This window comes from Syngnathus floridae, chromosome 1 (genome assembly GCF_059516105.1).
Source record: "Syngnathus floridae isolate MCC-2025c chromosome 1, RoL_Sflo_1.0, whole genome shotgun sequence".
Classification (NCBI taxonomy): domain Eukaryota; kingdom Metazoa; phylum Chordata; class Actinopteri; order Syngnathiformes; family Syngnathidae; genus Syngnathus; species Syngnathus floridae.
Window position 1 is genome coordinate 3172266 of NC_142413.1, and position 15780 is coordinate 3188045.

A 15780-nucleotide genomic window follows, 5' to 3' on the forward strand; every position below is an offset into this window, starting at 1 on the left:
AAATTGTGTTTCTAATCCCATTCACCGCCAGTGGGGTTAAAATTGATCTTTGACGTCTATAGTCGTCAATGGGAGTGAATGAGTACATTTCTGCCAATTTCATACCTGGTTCTGAATAGAATACACAGCCTAATTGACACAGGAGAAGCCAAGGCCAGCAGAGAATGCGAGCCGCTTAGACATTTGCAACGTTTAATCCTGGACTAAATGAACAAATTGCTTGGCCTGGGGCACAAAACTGTGTATGAGCAGATTAGCGAAAAGTCAATGAGGCATTATGTGCTTATTAGGCGCCGCGATGAGCTGCGCTTTGCAAGAACGTAAAAAAACCGAGCCGGTTGTGAAGTCATTCCGAGCGGGCGGCAGTTCGGGTCCCAAAGAGCTGAAAGTGAGCTTAGCGCTGGTCAAGTTTCCCGGTCACGCTACGTGAAGATCCAGTCATGATCCACCGCTTCTTCTTCCATCTTTCATCGTAAACACGCAGAGAGCATTTTGTTTCGTCAATAATTTAAAATGATTTCAGCCAGTTTCTTCTCTGTTGGCTGGTGAATGACATTTGGGGAAAATAGCCTGAGCTGAGCCTGAGGGCTGCTCACGCTATATTGGGAATGACATCTGGGCCCGAAGGCTCCCAGTGAATCCTCAGTGGATGCTGGCAGACAACGTGGGGATTGGCAAGTGAAGGCTTCCAAACCAAATAGATTGCCCTTCTGTCAATTGTCGGGTGCGGTTGAGTCGTACGATACCTAACATTTTGGTATCGAGTAAATACTAGCGCCAGTATCGCTGATACCAATACCGATACATTTAGGTTAAAACATTTATTTATTTATTTTAACGCAATGTACAAAATAGTAGTAATCTGCATATTCTTAATCCCCGCCTGTCTTTAATTCCTTTCGTCCAGACAACTTCTGCTAGCTTGTTTTGATTCGATTCGTTAAATAAGCTAATCAGCGCGAACGTATTTACCATGGCAATTAAAATTGGAAAATTGCAGGTAGTTTACTTCAAGCTATCCTCACTTCGTATATTTTATTTTATGTCACAACAATAAACAGCGAGCTGGTTGTTTGAAAAACTCAAACATCACTCTAAACGCAAAATCTCCGTTACTGTACGCAATAATTATTTGAAAATAACTGACATCATAGAAATAAATGTAAAAGGTCGAGACTAGCGTTTGAGATTGATGCGATACCGATACTTAAGTATATTAGTATTGATTCTGTTTAAAGGCTTATAATTACAGTAGCATCTATGCTAATTTCCATTGATCTAACGCTAAGGGACGCTAAGGGATGCTAACAAATTGGTTGAACAATTTGGTGCTTAAGTATGCGTTTAATTCGTTTTGCTCTTGGGCGTCAGATTTACGTTCAACTTCGACTGGGAGAGGGAAATAAATAGCTTGAAGCGAACATGCTTCGCCTCTTATTTGGAGAACTGCGAGCAGAGAGTGAGAACAGGCCCAAAGGAATACTTTCAAGAGTGTGTTCTAGTAAGTCCAAATGTGTTTGGAGTGTGTGGGAAGGGTAAAGCGATTGAAATTTTTTTTTTGATATGGTCTATCTGTCACATCATGAAATAGAAGATTGATGATGTTTGCTAGCATATTTGTTCTTGATTCGGGGGAAGCGAAATGCAATGCGGTGGACATGGGCAAACGCACTCAAGTGCATTTTGGGACGTGTATTTTTATTTTCCAATTGAGAATCTTACAAGTAGAGAATTGTCTGGCATCCAGCTACTCCCCCACCACTTGAGGCTTTGCCGATGACTCACTGATTGTCAGAGCGCTAGCATGAAAAATGCTACGACACTCTCCTCTGACTCGCCTCCTTCTTCCGCCGCTGATTACAAAAGTCAGACATCTCGCGTTTGCCGTCAGTTTCATCCCATCATTTGTAATATCTCGTTTTGCGCTTGAAGCCGTCGACTCGAACGAGCGAGTCGCCGTTGTGTGAGGCCCGCTTTTCCCTTGAGGGAAATTTCTGCATTTCCACGTGTCCATCACTTTTGCAATTTGCGCTTTTCATAATAGCCTTCATCACGACTCCTTTTCAGTTCCGCTCAGCGACCTCGTCAAACGTTTCACCTGTCAGATGCACGCGGCGGGAAACAAAAAGCGAGTCGTGCTCTGATTGACAAGGTTGGAACTTTTCCCTCTGGCGACGCTTTGCGTTTTTCCAAACAATTTAATGGATGTTCCTTTTTACCCAACAATGTTTTCAGTTTTTTTTTGTCTCCATTGAGAAAAGCAATGAAGGTTAGCAAAAGAGCTGGCGGCTTTCCACTTGGTTACACCGAGTGTGGCTAAAATCGAGCCAAGCTAGAGCGCCACCCTGGGGAACAATTAGTAACAGTTTCTATTGACGAGAATCCCAAGGCATGGTTTCCTTCAATCGTTCCTCTCGATTTTCTAAATGACTGGTGCTGAGCCGCGGCACACAATAAAGCCTGATGATCTAAATTAGCCCACTTTTCTATCTACAGTATCTGCATATGAATGTGTGATTACGGATAAATGCTAATGCCAGCGTAAGAACGGTAGCAAAGATCAGAGCTCGTTACGCTCCCTTAAAGACGTTACGAGAGAATGCCGGGCGCTGTTCTGTTTGAGGGCAATTAGCCTGCAGTGGCGGCAGTGTGTGTGCGCATGAAGCCGGAATAAATGAGACAGCTTGTTACTTGGAAAAAGCCACCTTGTTCGTTGCGCATTCCTTTTGAGCGCTTGGCAGCCGGCGAGAACACAGAGAACACACACACTGAATATAGTCGTGGCTAATTAAAGTTAAAGGCCCGTATTCGTGAATATTTTTACAAAGGATGGTGAAATGACTGTTTATCGCATTTGCCTCAATGGATGGACACCAAAAGTATTGGGACTGTGCATTTGGTACCTGTTCTCTCAAAGCGGAATTTCCCGGCTTCACCATCACAAAATTATAGAACACCATCAATACAATATAAAAATAAAACAGCACACAATTCTGCCGTGTACATTTTCTGGAGCAGTTCAGAATCAATATTTATCTAATAAGATGACAAATCTAGTTAAAGAAAATACATCATACTCACCAAACCCAATGTTAGCCCCGATGGTAATTTCCCCAGAGGGTGGGCTGCGCCGCTGCGGGAGTGGTCGCAGCCAACTTCAATCACGGCCAATCGAAGCTGCCGCTGTTTAAATGCGACGTGCAACTGGAGGATCGGCCCAGTGGTGCATCTGCTTAAAAGTTTTGCTGACCTTGACTTCCCACTACTGGCACCTTCAGGATATAGAAAGTAAAAATTGAAGATATTTGTCCATATTGTGTAAGGCTCTTGGGCATGGCAGTGTTAAACATATTTCCAAACATGACTTGCCTGCATTGGAAGGCACAGGGGAAAAAACAAGCTCGATAATAATAAGTCACGCCGACCCTCTACTGTGCACACGGCGCGTTTGCATTTGCCTCGGCGGACGTCTGATGGGGCGCGCTGTGACTGATATGGAGCGGAAGGACTCAGAGGGCAGCGCTGCCTGCTGCCCGCAGACAAAATGCATCACCGCGCTGAGTGGGAAGACAGAAAGAGAGCCCGGGGAACGAGATAAAGAAGTCTCACGGTGAAGAACATCCCGCGTGCTGTGCCAAAGTCATCAATTAGACTAAAAGATGTTTTTTGGGTTGTCTCACTGGAAATAACAAGGCAGGTGTGAAATGTCACATCGGAATCCGTACGTGTTGTGTTGGAATGCTAAATGCTGAAGTTGGGTGATTTAACATCACCCTACATCTGGCCTTCCATTTTCTATACTGATAATCCTCATTCACGTTTGCCCAAATATAGTATCATTTTGCCCTTTAATCAAGTCTGCTAGCTCAATGCTAACATGGCAGATGCTATAGATGCCTTATTTTATCCTCATTAACTTTGCTAGTTTGCCAAAATAGTCAAATGTTGCCCTTTAATCAAGTTGGCTAGCTCAATGCTAACAGGTAGATGTTATAGATGCCTTCTTTTGTCCTCATTAACGTTGCTAGTTTGCCAAAATAGTCAAATGTTGCCCTTTAATCAAGTTGGCTAGCTCAATGCTAACAGGTAGATGCTATGGGTGCCTTATTTTATCCTCATTAACGTTGCTAGTTTGTTAAAATAGTCAAATGTTGCCCTTTAATCAAGTTGGCCAGCTCAATGCTAACAGGTAGATGCTATAGATGCCTTCTTTTATCCTCATTAACGTTGCTAGTTTGCCAAAATAGTCAAATGTTGCCCTTTAATCAAGTTGGCTAGCTCAATGCTAACAGGTAGATGTTATAGATGCCTTCTTTTGTCCTCATTAACGTTGCTAGTTTGCCAAAATAGTCAAATGTTGCCCTTTAATCAAGTTGGCTAGCTCAATGCTAACAGGTAGATGCTATAGATGCCTTATTTTATTCTCATTAACATTGCTAGTTTGCCAAAATAGTCAAATGTTGCCCTTTAATCAAGTTGGCTAGCTTAATGCTAACAGGTAGATGTTATAGATGCCTTCTTTTGTCCTCATTAACGTTGCTAGTTTGCCAAAATAGTCAAATGTTGCCCTTTAATCAAGTTGGCTAGCTCAATGCTAACAGGTAGATGTTATAGATGCCTTCTTTTGTCCTCATTAACGTTGCTAGTTTGCCAAAATAGTCAAATGTTGCCCTTTAATCAAGTTGGCTAGCTCAATGCTAACAGGTAGATGCTATAGATGCCTTATTTTATTCTCATTAACATTGCTAGTTTGCCAAAATAGTCAAATGTTGCCCTTTAATCAAGTTGGCTAGCTTAATGCTAACATGCTAAATGCTAAAGATGCCATCTTCTGTACTGCTTATAGTCGACCTCAGTGCTGGTTGGTATGTTGTAGGATTATACACGGTATGTACGCAAATCCAAAATCAGTGTTGTGAAAAGCAAAACGGTAAAACAGTCGACAGACAACTGTTAGCAAAAGACATTCCTCGCGTCTGTTCCTGCTTCCTTTTTCAACGTCGACCGCTCTATTCTCTGCTGGCTATCTCATTTAGTCAGTCGATCAATAGTGGCGCAATCATTTGTTCTTCTTTCCCCCCGTTCACGTCAAAGCTCCTCTCTGACAAGCAGCTACCTCGGAGAAGGCGGCCGTCCCGCTCTCCCGCCGCCAATTAACTTAGCGAGCGCTGCCGGGCTAATTGGTGTCGCTGTAAACATTTGCGCCAGGAGCACGAGGAGCTGTTTCAGGCTGTTTCCTAATTTACTCACCTTTCAGAAGGTCGTGTTCGTTTGGCTGACAACAGGAAGTCGAGGACCCGGGCCGAGGATGTCATTCAATTTCGGTTATTTATTTATTTGTCCATCTTTTTCTGCACATGCTAGCTATTTTTTTTTTTCCCTCACTCGCTTATGTTTTTTAGCAGCACGCCACACCGGGTGTTAAGACCCCCCCTCAGGTCAACATCTGCCATCTTGGCACCGCTTCCCTATCGATTGGGTCGAGTTCCCGAGCAGATGTTTTTACGCTCGTTTTTGAATCACACACCGCGATTTCCTAAGCATCTCTCTTCTCTCTCTCTCTGCCATAAATTATTTCCTCGCCGCTTTTAAAAGCCTACCACGTATTCCTCCCTGGACATTAACAGCTGCATATATATGGATCCAAATGAGGCTAGGCCTCTTTATAACGTATTAATATTTAGCCCTCTGCCAGCTGAGATAATGATAACTTTGAATTTAGTTTTTGCAAATTAATAAGTGGCAGCTGCTACTCTCGGGCTTTTGGAGAGGCAGATAAGAAGTCAAACGAGAGAGAGCGAGGGAACGGTTTGCTTAGACGCGGAATTTAAACGATGCGTCACGGGCTAAAGGGCAGATTGAATCAATCATGACTGAAGCGTAATTGGAAATGTCCTGCCATCCAAATCGTAAACGTGAGGCTGCTTTATGCTTGCGCCCCCCCACACACACAAAACAATATTGTTATTAAGAAGCAGCACTTGAATGGTTGCAATGAGCTAAATTGATTTTTCTTAATCATGCAGCCAAAGGATTTACAGGAGATTGACTAAAGTACGCGAGCAATATCGCAGCTCATCATTCGTGTAATATCCAGAGATGGTGGTAGTATCCATCCATGTTACTCCAAAATGTGGACAGTCAGTAATCTAACGCAGACATTTGTGTTTTCAAGATGGGGAATTTGGAATTTCAATTAATCAAGTTTAAAAATAATAATTAAAGTAAGTAGTTACTTTTAAAATCCAATAATTAGTCAAATCATTTAAAAAAATTAAAGCATGTAATTTATAAAGCTACTTTTTCAAGGTATATAGTTTTTTCATGGTTATATAGTTTCAGATTTGATATTTAAAAAAAATTGGAAGACATCTTACAGTCAGTAATCTAACGCAGACATTTGAGTTTTCAAGATGGGGAATTTGGAATTTCAATTAATCAAGTTTAAAAAAAACAATTAAAGTAAGCAGTTACTTTTAAAATCCAATAATCAGTCAAATAATAAAAAAAATTAAAGCTACTTTTTCAAGGTATATAGTTTTTTCATGGTTATATAGTTTCAGATTTGATATTTAAAAAACCTTAAAAAAAAAAAAAAAAAAAAAAAAAAAGCACCTAACAAATCGGCAATTTTTTTTACGACATTCATTCATCCTTCAACATTGCCACATTCACTTTCTAGTTGAATTGCGCTTGGCCGCCTTTTACAGCTCTAATAAGGCACCCCGAACTTGACAAGCGATGGCCTCCCCGCTCCTATAAATACCTGAGCATAACAAGCGGCCCTCGAGAGTGAAGACGTCCAGTCAGCTGCCAGGAGAGACAGCGCTGCTGGATGACTGTATGGGCCCGCTTGCTTGTTAGAGAACACATCTGTGCTACTTTCCTCGTTCTAACTTTGACTTTTCACAAGTTTAACTCCAGCAATAGTGGTTATTCCAACAGAAAATATTCCTGTCAGGATGCTTTTTGTGTCTCTGAGTCCCAATCTGCCCTATTGTCACGTGGTGTTCCACAGGGTTCAATTTTGGGGCCCCTGCTTGTTTCATTGTGAATGGGTTTCATCTTAAGAAAGGATGAAATTTTCTTTCACTCCTATGCAGATGATTGTTATTTTCTTTTTTAATGGTCTTCCTAATAGCGATTTCAGAATTTCATCGATTGCTGGAGAGGTGGGAAAGTTTTGTGTACGATAAATAGTCATGCATAAATATTCAATGCCCAAATCATCAATTTGTTCTTACTTTAATTTGCAAAGAGATTTTAGGATAAAAAAAGGACTCTAACAAAGCTGAATGGCGTTTTGTGAGGCATCACATTGCTTTCTGTTGGGGATACCGTTTAACAAACAAAATGCACTGTTTATTCCCGGGAGATAAAAAAAAAAAAAAAAAAAAGCCAGCCTGCCGGTGTGACAGTGATGTACGAGCATCTCATTGAAAGCAAAACCCACTCTGTTCGCTCGACGGGAAAATGCAAAACTGCACATCGAAAGCGATCAGGCAACACAATCAAGCAAAGCACGGCTGACACTGACCCAACGCTGCAAAAGTGCAAACTCAGGGAAGAGGCATGTGGCAACGTGGACTTTTTACTCTCATTTGCTAATTGAGGAGATAATGTAAATCATCATGGGAGTTGGGAAAGGGGGAAAAAAATAGCACTTTAAAAATCAATGAGCCGCTTTCGTTTGAATCCTGCACAAGTGAATCAGCATCTCGTACCTGCAGCCGCTTGGGAAGAACCAACACGGTGGTTAAAGACCACACCAGGAAGCCGGACCATCGAGACTTGCTCTTCTTGGACTCCATCAAAACAACTTTGGTCTTCATCATGAATCGTTTGTCATCAGCGATGGTGCTGCAGAGACAACGTTTATTTTGCTTATAGAGAGAACACCGCAACACTGCAATCAAGATTTTCCCGCAGCGCTTGTCGGCGCTTTATCCATCTTAAAGTAAAGTTACACACATCATCATGACACATCACTTAGATAATTATTTTGCTCTGCCGAGCAACAGTAAGAGAGGTCATTAATCTGTGTTTTGTTCCTCCTGAGGCTGCAACCAACACAATCGATAGTTTGGGTCTCATGCATAGACATGGAGGCAAGGTGCAAATGTAGAATAATTCTTGCTATTGTGGTTTTAGTGACAAAATAAAACAAAAGGTTGAAGTGCTCACAGAGGAGCAGGAAAGAGTTAGCGCCATTGCGTTCACCCCCGTGCACTACAAATGTACTCCAGGTACAATTCTAAAATTACGCAAACCCATTATATCTCAGATTTTTAAAAAAATAATATTTTACAGTACACAGGCTAGTCCAAATTTAGAATTGTACACCTGCATTAGAGCTGAACGATTTCAAATAATCAATTTGTGATTTAAAATACAATTACAGTGATCCCTCACTACTTCGCGTTTCGTTTATCGCGGCTTCACTACATCGCGGATTTTTTTTCCAAATTAAAAAAACATTTAAAAGTCAAAATAAAACTTCTAAATTGAGAAAACGTGTCTAACCTTTAGGACAATGTAGTATTGCTCCAAATGTTCATTTACATTCCTTTAGAAGTCCGTTTTCGCGTGTTAGCACGATTGCGAATTAGCATCTTTCCGCTAACTCTTTAGCCTGCCCAAAACTTCTTGTTGGTGACCGTACTTTGCTGATTTCACTTATCGCGGGTGGTTTTTGGAACCAATTATCCGCGATAAACGAGGGATTACTGTATTGAGAATGGACAGAAGATATGCTTACTGCAGTATATAACAAACAAGAAATTACATGTAGGCATAAAAAGAAAAGTAGCATCCATTTTTCACGTCAAAGAAGTGTTTGACAGTTGACAGTTGAACAGGGCATTATTATCGTCAGCTTTTTGGTGATTTATTTTTGGGGGAGGATAATAAATACTAAAGCATCACCTGTAGGTTTGGCATTCTCTTGACAAGATGTTTTTTACGAGAAAACATTTCTTTTTCAACGACCGCCGGCGTGAGCGGGGATGTTTACGAGCCCGCGGCGAGAAGAAACGCCGCCGCGCTTGTGTGGCTATCAAGCCCGAGTAAGCTTTCAAATCTAAACAAACATGATGAAGAAGCAACAGCTGAAAAATGCAAAAGCGGCAGCTCGCCATAAATAATCTATGCTAATAGGTCTTCTCCGGAGACGTCTGCTGAGTGCTTAATGGCGCTCGCTAACAATGCAAGAATTCTCGGCGTTGTTAAACACAACCCACCACGGCGAGACACAATCCCCAGGCCGCGTCGCCGAAATGCAAGCAGACAAGGCCCTCACTACATAAATTCTGACAAATCGTACAGAGGGATTCCCCGGACACACAATCACCGCCACACACACATTGGAAGACACGCACAAAGTGCTCGGACACACAAGTGACCACATCATGCCGGCGTCTTGGGAGATTTATGAGCCCGAATGGACAGGAGGGATGAAATCTGCCTTGCTAAAGGGCCTAATGACCTCATCTGCGGCCAGCAGCCGACATGACCAATAAGATCTGAGATCACACACCTAACCCACTCCAACACACACACACCGCCAGGGGCTCATCCTGTCCTCCCTTTCCACCGCTCGCCATGTCGCCCTCGTTAGTGGCAGAGTGCGTCTTTTTAACCGCCACGTGTGTGTGTGTGTGCTTCCCTGTGTGTGTGCACGACTAGCCTGAGCCGGTTGGAGACGGAGGAGGCGGATGAAAAGACGGATGGTGGTTTCCAGAGAGATAGAAGCGTGTGCGTTGATTTGGTAATAAACATGTTGTGACAGATTTAATAGCACACGCACGTACGTACACGCGTGCACGCCCTCCTCCCATTCATCCAAGTGCGCCGCTTTCATCTTTCATTTATTTTGTAAGCCTTCAGGAAAACACTCGGTGGCTTGTGTGTATTTTCTGTACACTTCCAATAGGGCGCATATGTTGTTTATCCAGCTTTTCTGCAAGCTGTGGCATCCTTGAAATTTGATTCAAATTACAAATCGTCATCTCCCATTGAAATGAATGGAAATTCCCGTAAACTGTTTCAGGTCACACCCAGAAAAAAAAAAAAAAAAATGCTGGTCAGCAAGATTTCTTAATCAGAGATTAAACTTTTCTAGATTTTTTTGCACTGATTCTGAATAATGATAATAATAATAATAAAAAATTGAAAATTTAAATAATACAAAACATGTATAATATATTTACAGTAATATTTATGAATTAAGGGTCAGGTGGAATTTTTTTCTGAAATCTCATTGCCATAAATATATAGGTCAAACTTGTGCTCAAAAAAAGTATTTTTTTTTTTTAAATTTCTACTTGAAAATAAACTACTTAAAAATAATTTGAGCAACACATACAGCATTATAATCTATTCAAGCATGATATCATAGATGATATTTGTCAGTCTACATCACATGTAAGACATGACTCTCCATTTTTTTTGTGCTGCTACTACGTTAGCCCCTTCCTCCATTTTTTTTTTTTTGCTGCCGAATCAAGTCAAGAGAGACATGTCGCTTGTGTGACATGCAAAGCTGCACACTTTCCATTACGTAACAAATCGCATCCAGCAAAAAGCAAGGCAGCACAAAGGCAGAGTCAACGCGGACGTGTGATGGAGGAAAAACTAATTAGCGCAGCACTTTAAGCATCACGGGCCAAAGCCAGAGAGGACTGCCACAGACAATCCGAGTCAATTTTCCCATTCAGTGGAGAGAGCTCTGACATTGTGCTTTATCTCAGACGGCCTCTTGGCTCACCAAGACAAAAAAAAAAAAAAAACGAATTAAACCAAGCGAGTGGTCACACCAAAGAAAGCAAAAGTGCAAGACGTCAAATCCGCCAGGACAAAGGCGGACATAAAAACAAGGACTGCAAGGATTTGGACGGGAACATTTGAATAGCCGCGCCGCACTCACTGAACGCTTATCTTTTGCTTTTAATATGCAAATTAGGCCCAAAGTAAAATTCAGCATAAGGACTGTGCAAATGAGCGTTGGTTTAAAACAAAGAAAGAACATCTGATGAGCAATATGCTAATATTCTGTCCGCAATGTACAAATAACGTGACTATTCGCCATCACGTGAGCTGCTCTGCGTGCGAACGTTCCAATCTGAATAAATCATCGCACGAGGACGCTTTTGCACATCTCCTTTCATGGTCTAGTTTGCCATTGCGTCGAGCCCACCGTGAAATCCTCATGAATATCCAATACGCACTTAGCCGACAGCTACACGTACAATTAAGGAATTGTGTGTGTTAAATACTCGGCGTGATATCTTTTCTTCGACCGGTGGTGAGAAGCATAAAAAGTCCTAAATGTTTGTTAGTCTCACTACACTTTTAAAAAGAGGATTTAAAATAAAAACAAAATGGGGTTGGGTGAAAGACAATTTAAAAAAACAAAATTGGATTTGAGTTGGGGGGGGTCAAACCAGGGCCATTATGATTGTCAACGTTTTCTATATACACCAACAACTAGTTTTGAAATCAGAGACTAGTAAAAACTGTTGAAATATTTTAAAAAGACAAATTGCAAGCAATATCTCTATTTTTAAAGTGAAGACTCGATGCAAAATCTGTCTTCGCGGGCCACATAAAATGATAGGACGGGCCGCATAAGGGCCCCCGGGCCTTAGGTTTGACACCTATGGTCTAAATAGACCAAAAAAAAAAAAAATTTAGAAACTTATCTGAATTCCCATTGCAGACAAATTGCTAATCAGCTCTTACACGTGAAAGTGGGAAGACAAGATCATGACAAACATTTTGTCATGTTTAGTGTTGAAAGGTTACAATTGTTGGGAACGGCATATCATCATCATCCCTCTCTCGGTTTCAAGATTGGGCATCATCTGATCTCCGGTCAGCTGGAACAGGATCGATACCGCAAAAGCCGTGCGACAAGGACAAAGTAAAGCGAGAAAATATGCCGACTGCGGGGGGAAAAGCTCTGGTGAAAATTGCAAACGTTTTTTTTTTTAAATGAATGTTCCTTCAATCTCAACTTGAGGCGGTCTGCATTTTACAAGGACACAGCGATCTTGGCTGTCCTAAACATAAAGGCGTCAAAAAAAAAAAAAAAAAAAAAAATCCCTTTCCACAAAACACATCAAGTCACAATAAAAATCAATTCAAGTCATCCGAGAGGGAGCAATTGGCCTCTTACTGGAAAAGGTTATTGATGATCAGATCCCCCTCTATTATATTCTGACGAAGGGGAAAAAAAAAAAAAAAAAGAAGCAAAGATCTCAAAACAGATTTCAGCAAGCGCCTATGATTGTGACCGAGCTCGGGTCCATTCAGAATTCGCTCGGATGGAGAAAAATAGATAAGAAAGGCACCGCAATGAAAGTCTATTGACGATATCGCTCGCATCGCGCACACGTCTTCGGGACATTTTAACGGGATGCCCATGCGGACTATTATGGACAAAAGGCTATTGAGACCTTTTCAAACATCGCTCAAAAAGTTGCCCTCTTTGGAACTTCAATAATTTATATTTATAGTCAAGCTTGGTGACCCTCACCAACCTTTTAGTAATCATTCTCTTATTAAATATTTTTTTTTAGAACTGACTATTGATTATTCAAGGCATCACATTTAAAATCATTTTGCATAATACCAGTATGAAATATATTTTGGGTATCAGTTGAAGTGGCTAACAACACATTCGAGACTATGACTTTGAATGTGTATGGCTTTAAGAGGCGGAGCTTGGTCGGTGAGTGATGTGGGAGTCTGGGAGCGAGAGCGTAGATTTGGCCGCTCCGCATTTCTGCAGTAACGTTAGTTTGCAAGAAAAAAAATATTGCTTCTTTTTTTACGTTTGAATAATATACAGTGCGGTTATTCTCATTTTAAAAAATTAATGGTGTTGACTTGTGTTGCTTGGCCACACGCGTGTTGAAATCAGCATCGTTACGAGCAACATTATGCGGCCTGGAGTTTCTTGCTGTCAGGCGAAATGCGAGCTTAAGGCGAAATTAATGAGGAATTGCAAATCTTAGCATGAAATGTGTCATGATCTTACGCTCATCGAGCGGCAGAAGAATTATTAAGAAGCTGCCTTGGCTCTTTGCCAACCATAATTGCCCGTCGTTTTTTTTTTCTTTCTCTTTGTGTCTTTTTAATCAGCGCAGCCGATTGTCTCACGTCCGCCATTCACTCCGTGACGACTCCACCTTTTGTCTTTTTGCCCCCAACCATCAATTAAAAAAAAAAAAAAAAAAAATTACTCTCCTTTCCACCTTCAGCGCAATCCCGAGCTGCCACACGGTCAGCCAGAGCCAAGCCTTTTCACACCCCGAGCCTCCCCCCCTCCCCCTCTGCATCCCTCTGACAACACAAGGGCGTCTAAATTGGTCTTGCTTCTCTCCGCCAAGGAGCTTATGTTCACAACACAGTGCTGTAGAAATAATTTAGGACAGTCGGCCAATAATAAAACAGCGTCTAACGTGACGCAAAACGACAACGCTCACAATACATAACATACAGTGTAGTATCATACACAGCCAATGATTTCTTCATGTAGCTATTTTTAGAAGCCCACTACTCTTCATTGAGCATCCAACGTATTCATGGGCGAGTCTCAAGGAGGAAATTCTTTTTTGTAGCCACACAGATAATCACGACAGCATGTCTGCAAACCTGAGCCGGTTTCTAATTTTAGCTAATGCCGTGTTTACGGCACAAGCACAAATGCATCCTCAAATTGAATTAATAAGAAACAAAATGGATGCTAGAAAGATCACGTTCATTATTGGCATCACGGAATGGGAATTTGCTATTTGTTCTAAGAAATTGCATTCTCTAAAATTCATCACGTTTCTCTTGGATGCGCTGCATCCGGGATCTTGGATGTTTTCGTCCAATTAGATTTCAGCCTCTTTGTGTTGCCATGTAAAACTTGGACCGTAGTCACTCAAACCGTGACGGTTTCTGTAACTGCCCATATTTGAAATTCATCATAAGTGCCGGCTCTCGATGACATCAGGATTTGATGACATCACCATAGTGTCTTTGCTTGTGCACACTCACTCCAACACACTTTAAGGTTGGCGAATTTTGTCAAGGGCGCAGTTCCGAGGTCCAATAAATGAGAGGGCATGTCAAGCTACGCGGGGACGTATTAAATGCTTGATGTGTTTTTGCGGCACCTAAAATCACTGGTCTATTTTTACGCAAAGATTCACTGGCGTGATTGACATGTTGCCAATTTTTACACACAAGCCGCCGTTGTCGTCACGGTCACCAAGGGCGAGCGGTAAAGTCATCTCGCACTTAACGGCATAAGCATCATTTCAACATACCCCGGAATACACACACGTCTCTAAGGAGATACCTGAGGAGCCATGCGACATCGTCATGGCAACGGGCTGAAGCACCGGCTCACGGCCTTCTTATCAATTAGATCCAAATGGGTCTGGGGCAAAACAATTGACGGCAGCGAATCACAGAGGCCGCAAGGAGGATGAAAACACTTGAACCAAAACACACATCTTACATGTGATAGGAAACGTGCGATGGGGTTTAACGATTTTCAGAATAGTTTGAATTGAGATTGTTCGGGCAGATGTTGCGATTTCAATTTATATTTTTCAAATATTCACTTTACTCAATAACATTTACAAAAAGGGGACAGGGAATGACATCACAAAGAGGACAGGAAATGACATCATCAGCATTAAAACATTTAGCTATCAAAACATTAGCATCAAGCTATCACTTAAATAGTGCAAGGACACGATATTCCGTTCCTTAAAAGCATTTATATTCACAAAATACATTTTTTTAACCCAAAAAGTTTTCAAATTGTTGTACTGGACTGAAATGAAAGACTAAGTAAAAAAATTTGTTAGCGACTTAACTGCTTAAAATAGTGATTGAGGGTCTAAAAATGTAAATATCATGTAAGTACGTTTAAAGATAAATATTGACTTTTCCTTTGCTCACAAAATGAAAAAAAATTATTTTAGTTTGAGTTATTTCATTAAGCTTTGCTGAACTAACAACCTTGCTCTCCGTGACAGTTATCTTGACATCTCGAAACAAATCTTTAAATTCACTTGACAGGGTCTTTAATAAAGTGGATAGTAAACAACGCCTAAAATATGGATCTGAAAAAGGAGAAGCAGGACAGGAAGCGGAGACATTTGAGAGCATTGATATTTGGCAAGCTAAGCTAAGGCTAATAAGGGAACCAATCGGGACTCATCTGTCAGAGCGCCAAAGTGGCTCCATCCTGTGGGAGCTCATTAGCCAAGAATTCAGCCTGGAATAAATGGCGCGTTACGTCCCTTAGCTTACTCTTCACGCCGCTTCTCTCGTCAAGTCTTCATCACTTATGATGGGAAGCCAACCGTGGAGCTTCCAAAAGAATTTCAATCCCGTGACACCTACTTTCCACAACCCATGGATATCGAGCCAGGAAAAGATCCCAAACTGGCCGTCCACTAAAGCGCCTCATTTTATCAGCAACTCAGAGTATCCAAGATGGTGGTGGGGTGAGAGAGAGGGGGGGGGGGTTCACCATCTGCTACTTCTTCACAATTTTCCTGACAGCCAGCTCAGACTTTTGCTTGAAAAACAGAGATTAAACTATCCACGGAGGCTACGATGCTATTCGGCTTCCTGGAGGAACCCTGAAAGTCAGAAGCACCTCAACGGGATGTGCCCTCTGAGCCACATCACATGTTCCTGAGAGACTAAAAACTATGCTGACGCCATGCCAAGGGTTCGAGCGGTGACATGAAAAGTTCAAGCGCATGAAAG

At 41.6% G+C, this 15780-nt stretch overlaps 1 long non-coding RNA gene across 10 annotated transcripts in view; it reads right to left on the reverse strand.

Moving 5' to 3' along the window:
- The window catches only part of LOC148403370 (uncharacterized), a 47998-nt gene that overhangs the window by 11088 nt on the left and 21130 nt on the right, over nucleotides 1–15780 (reverse strand). For 6 of the 10 annotated variants that reach the window (XR_015862218.1, XR_015862219.1, XR_015862217.1 and 3 more), the window contains exons 3-4: nucleotides 7725–7860; nucleotides 3082–3272 (exon numbers count right to left, since the gene is read on the reverse strand). This is a non-coding gene — a long non-coding RNA (uncharacterized LOC148403370). Of the gene's footprint in view, nucleotides 1–3081; nucleotides 3273–7724; nucleotides 7861–8925; nucleotides 9242–14350; nucleotides 14537–15780 lie in introns of those variants that run through there. The other 4 variants (XR_015862223.1, XR_015862227.1, XR_015862224.1 and 1 more) reach the window with 3 other exon arrangements.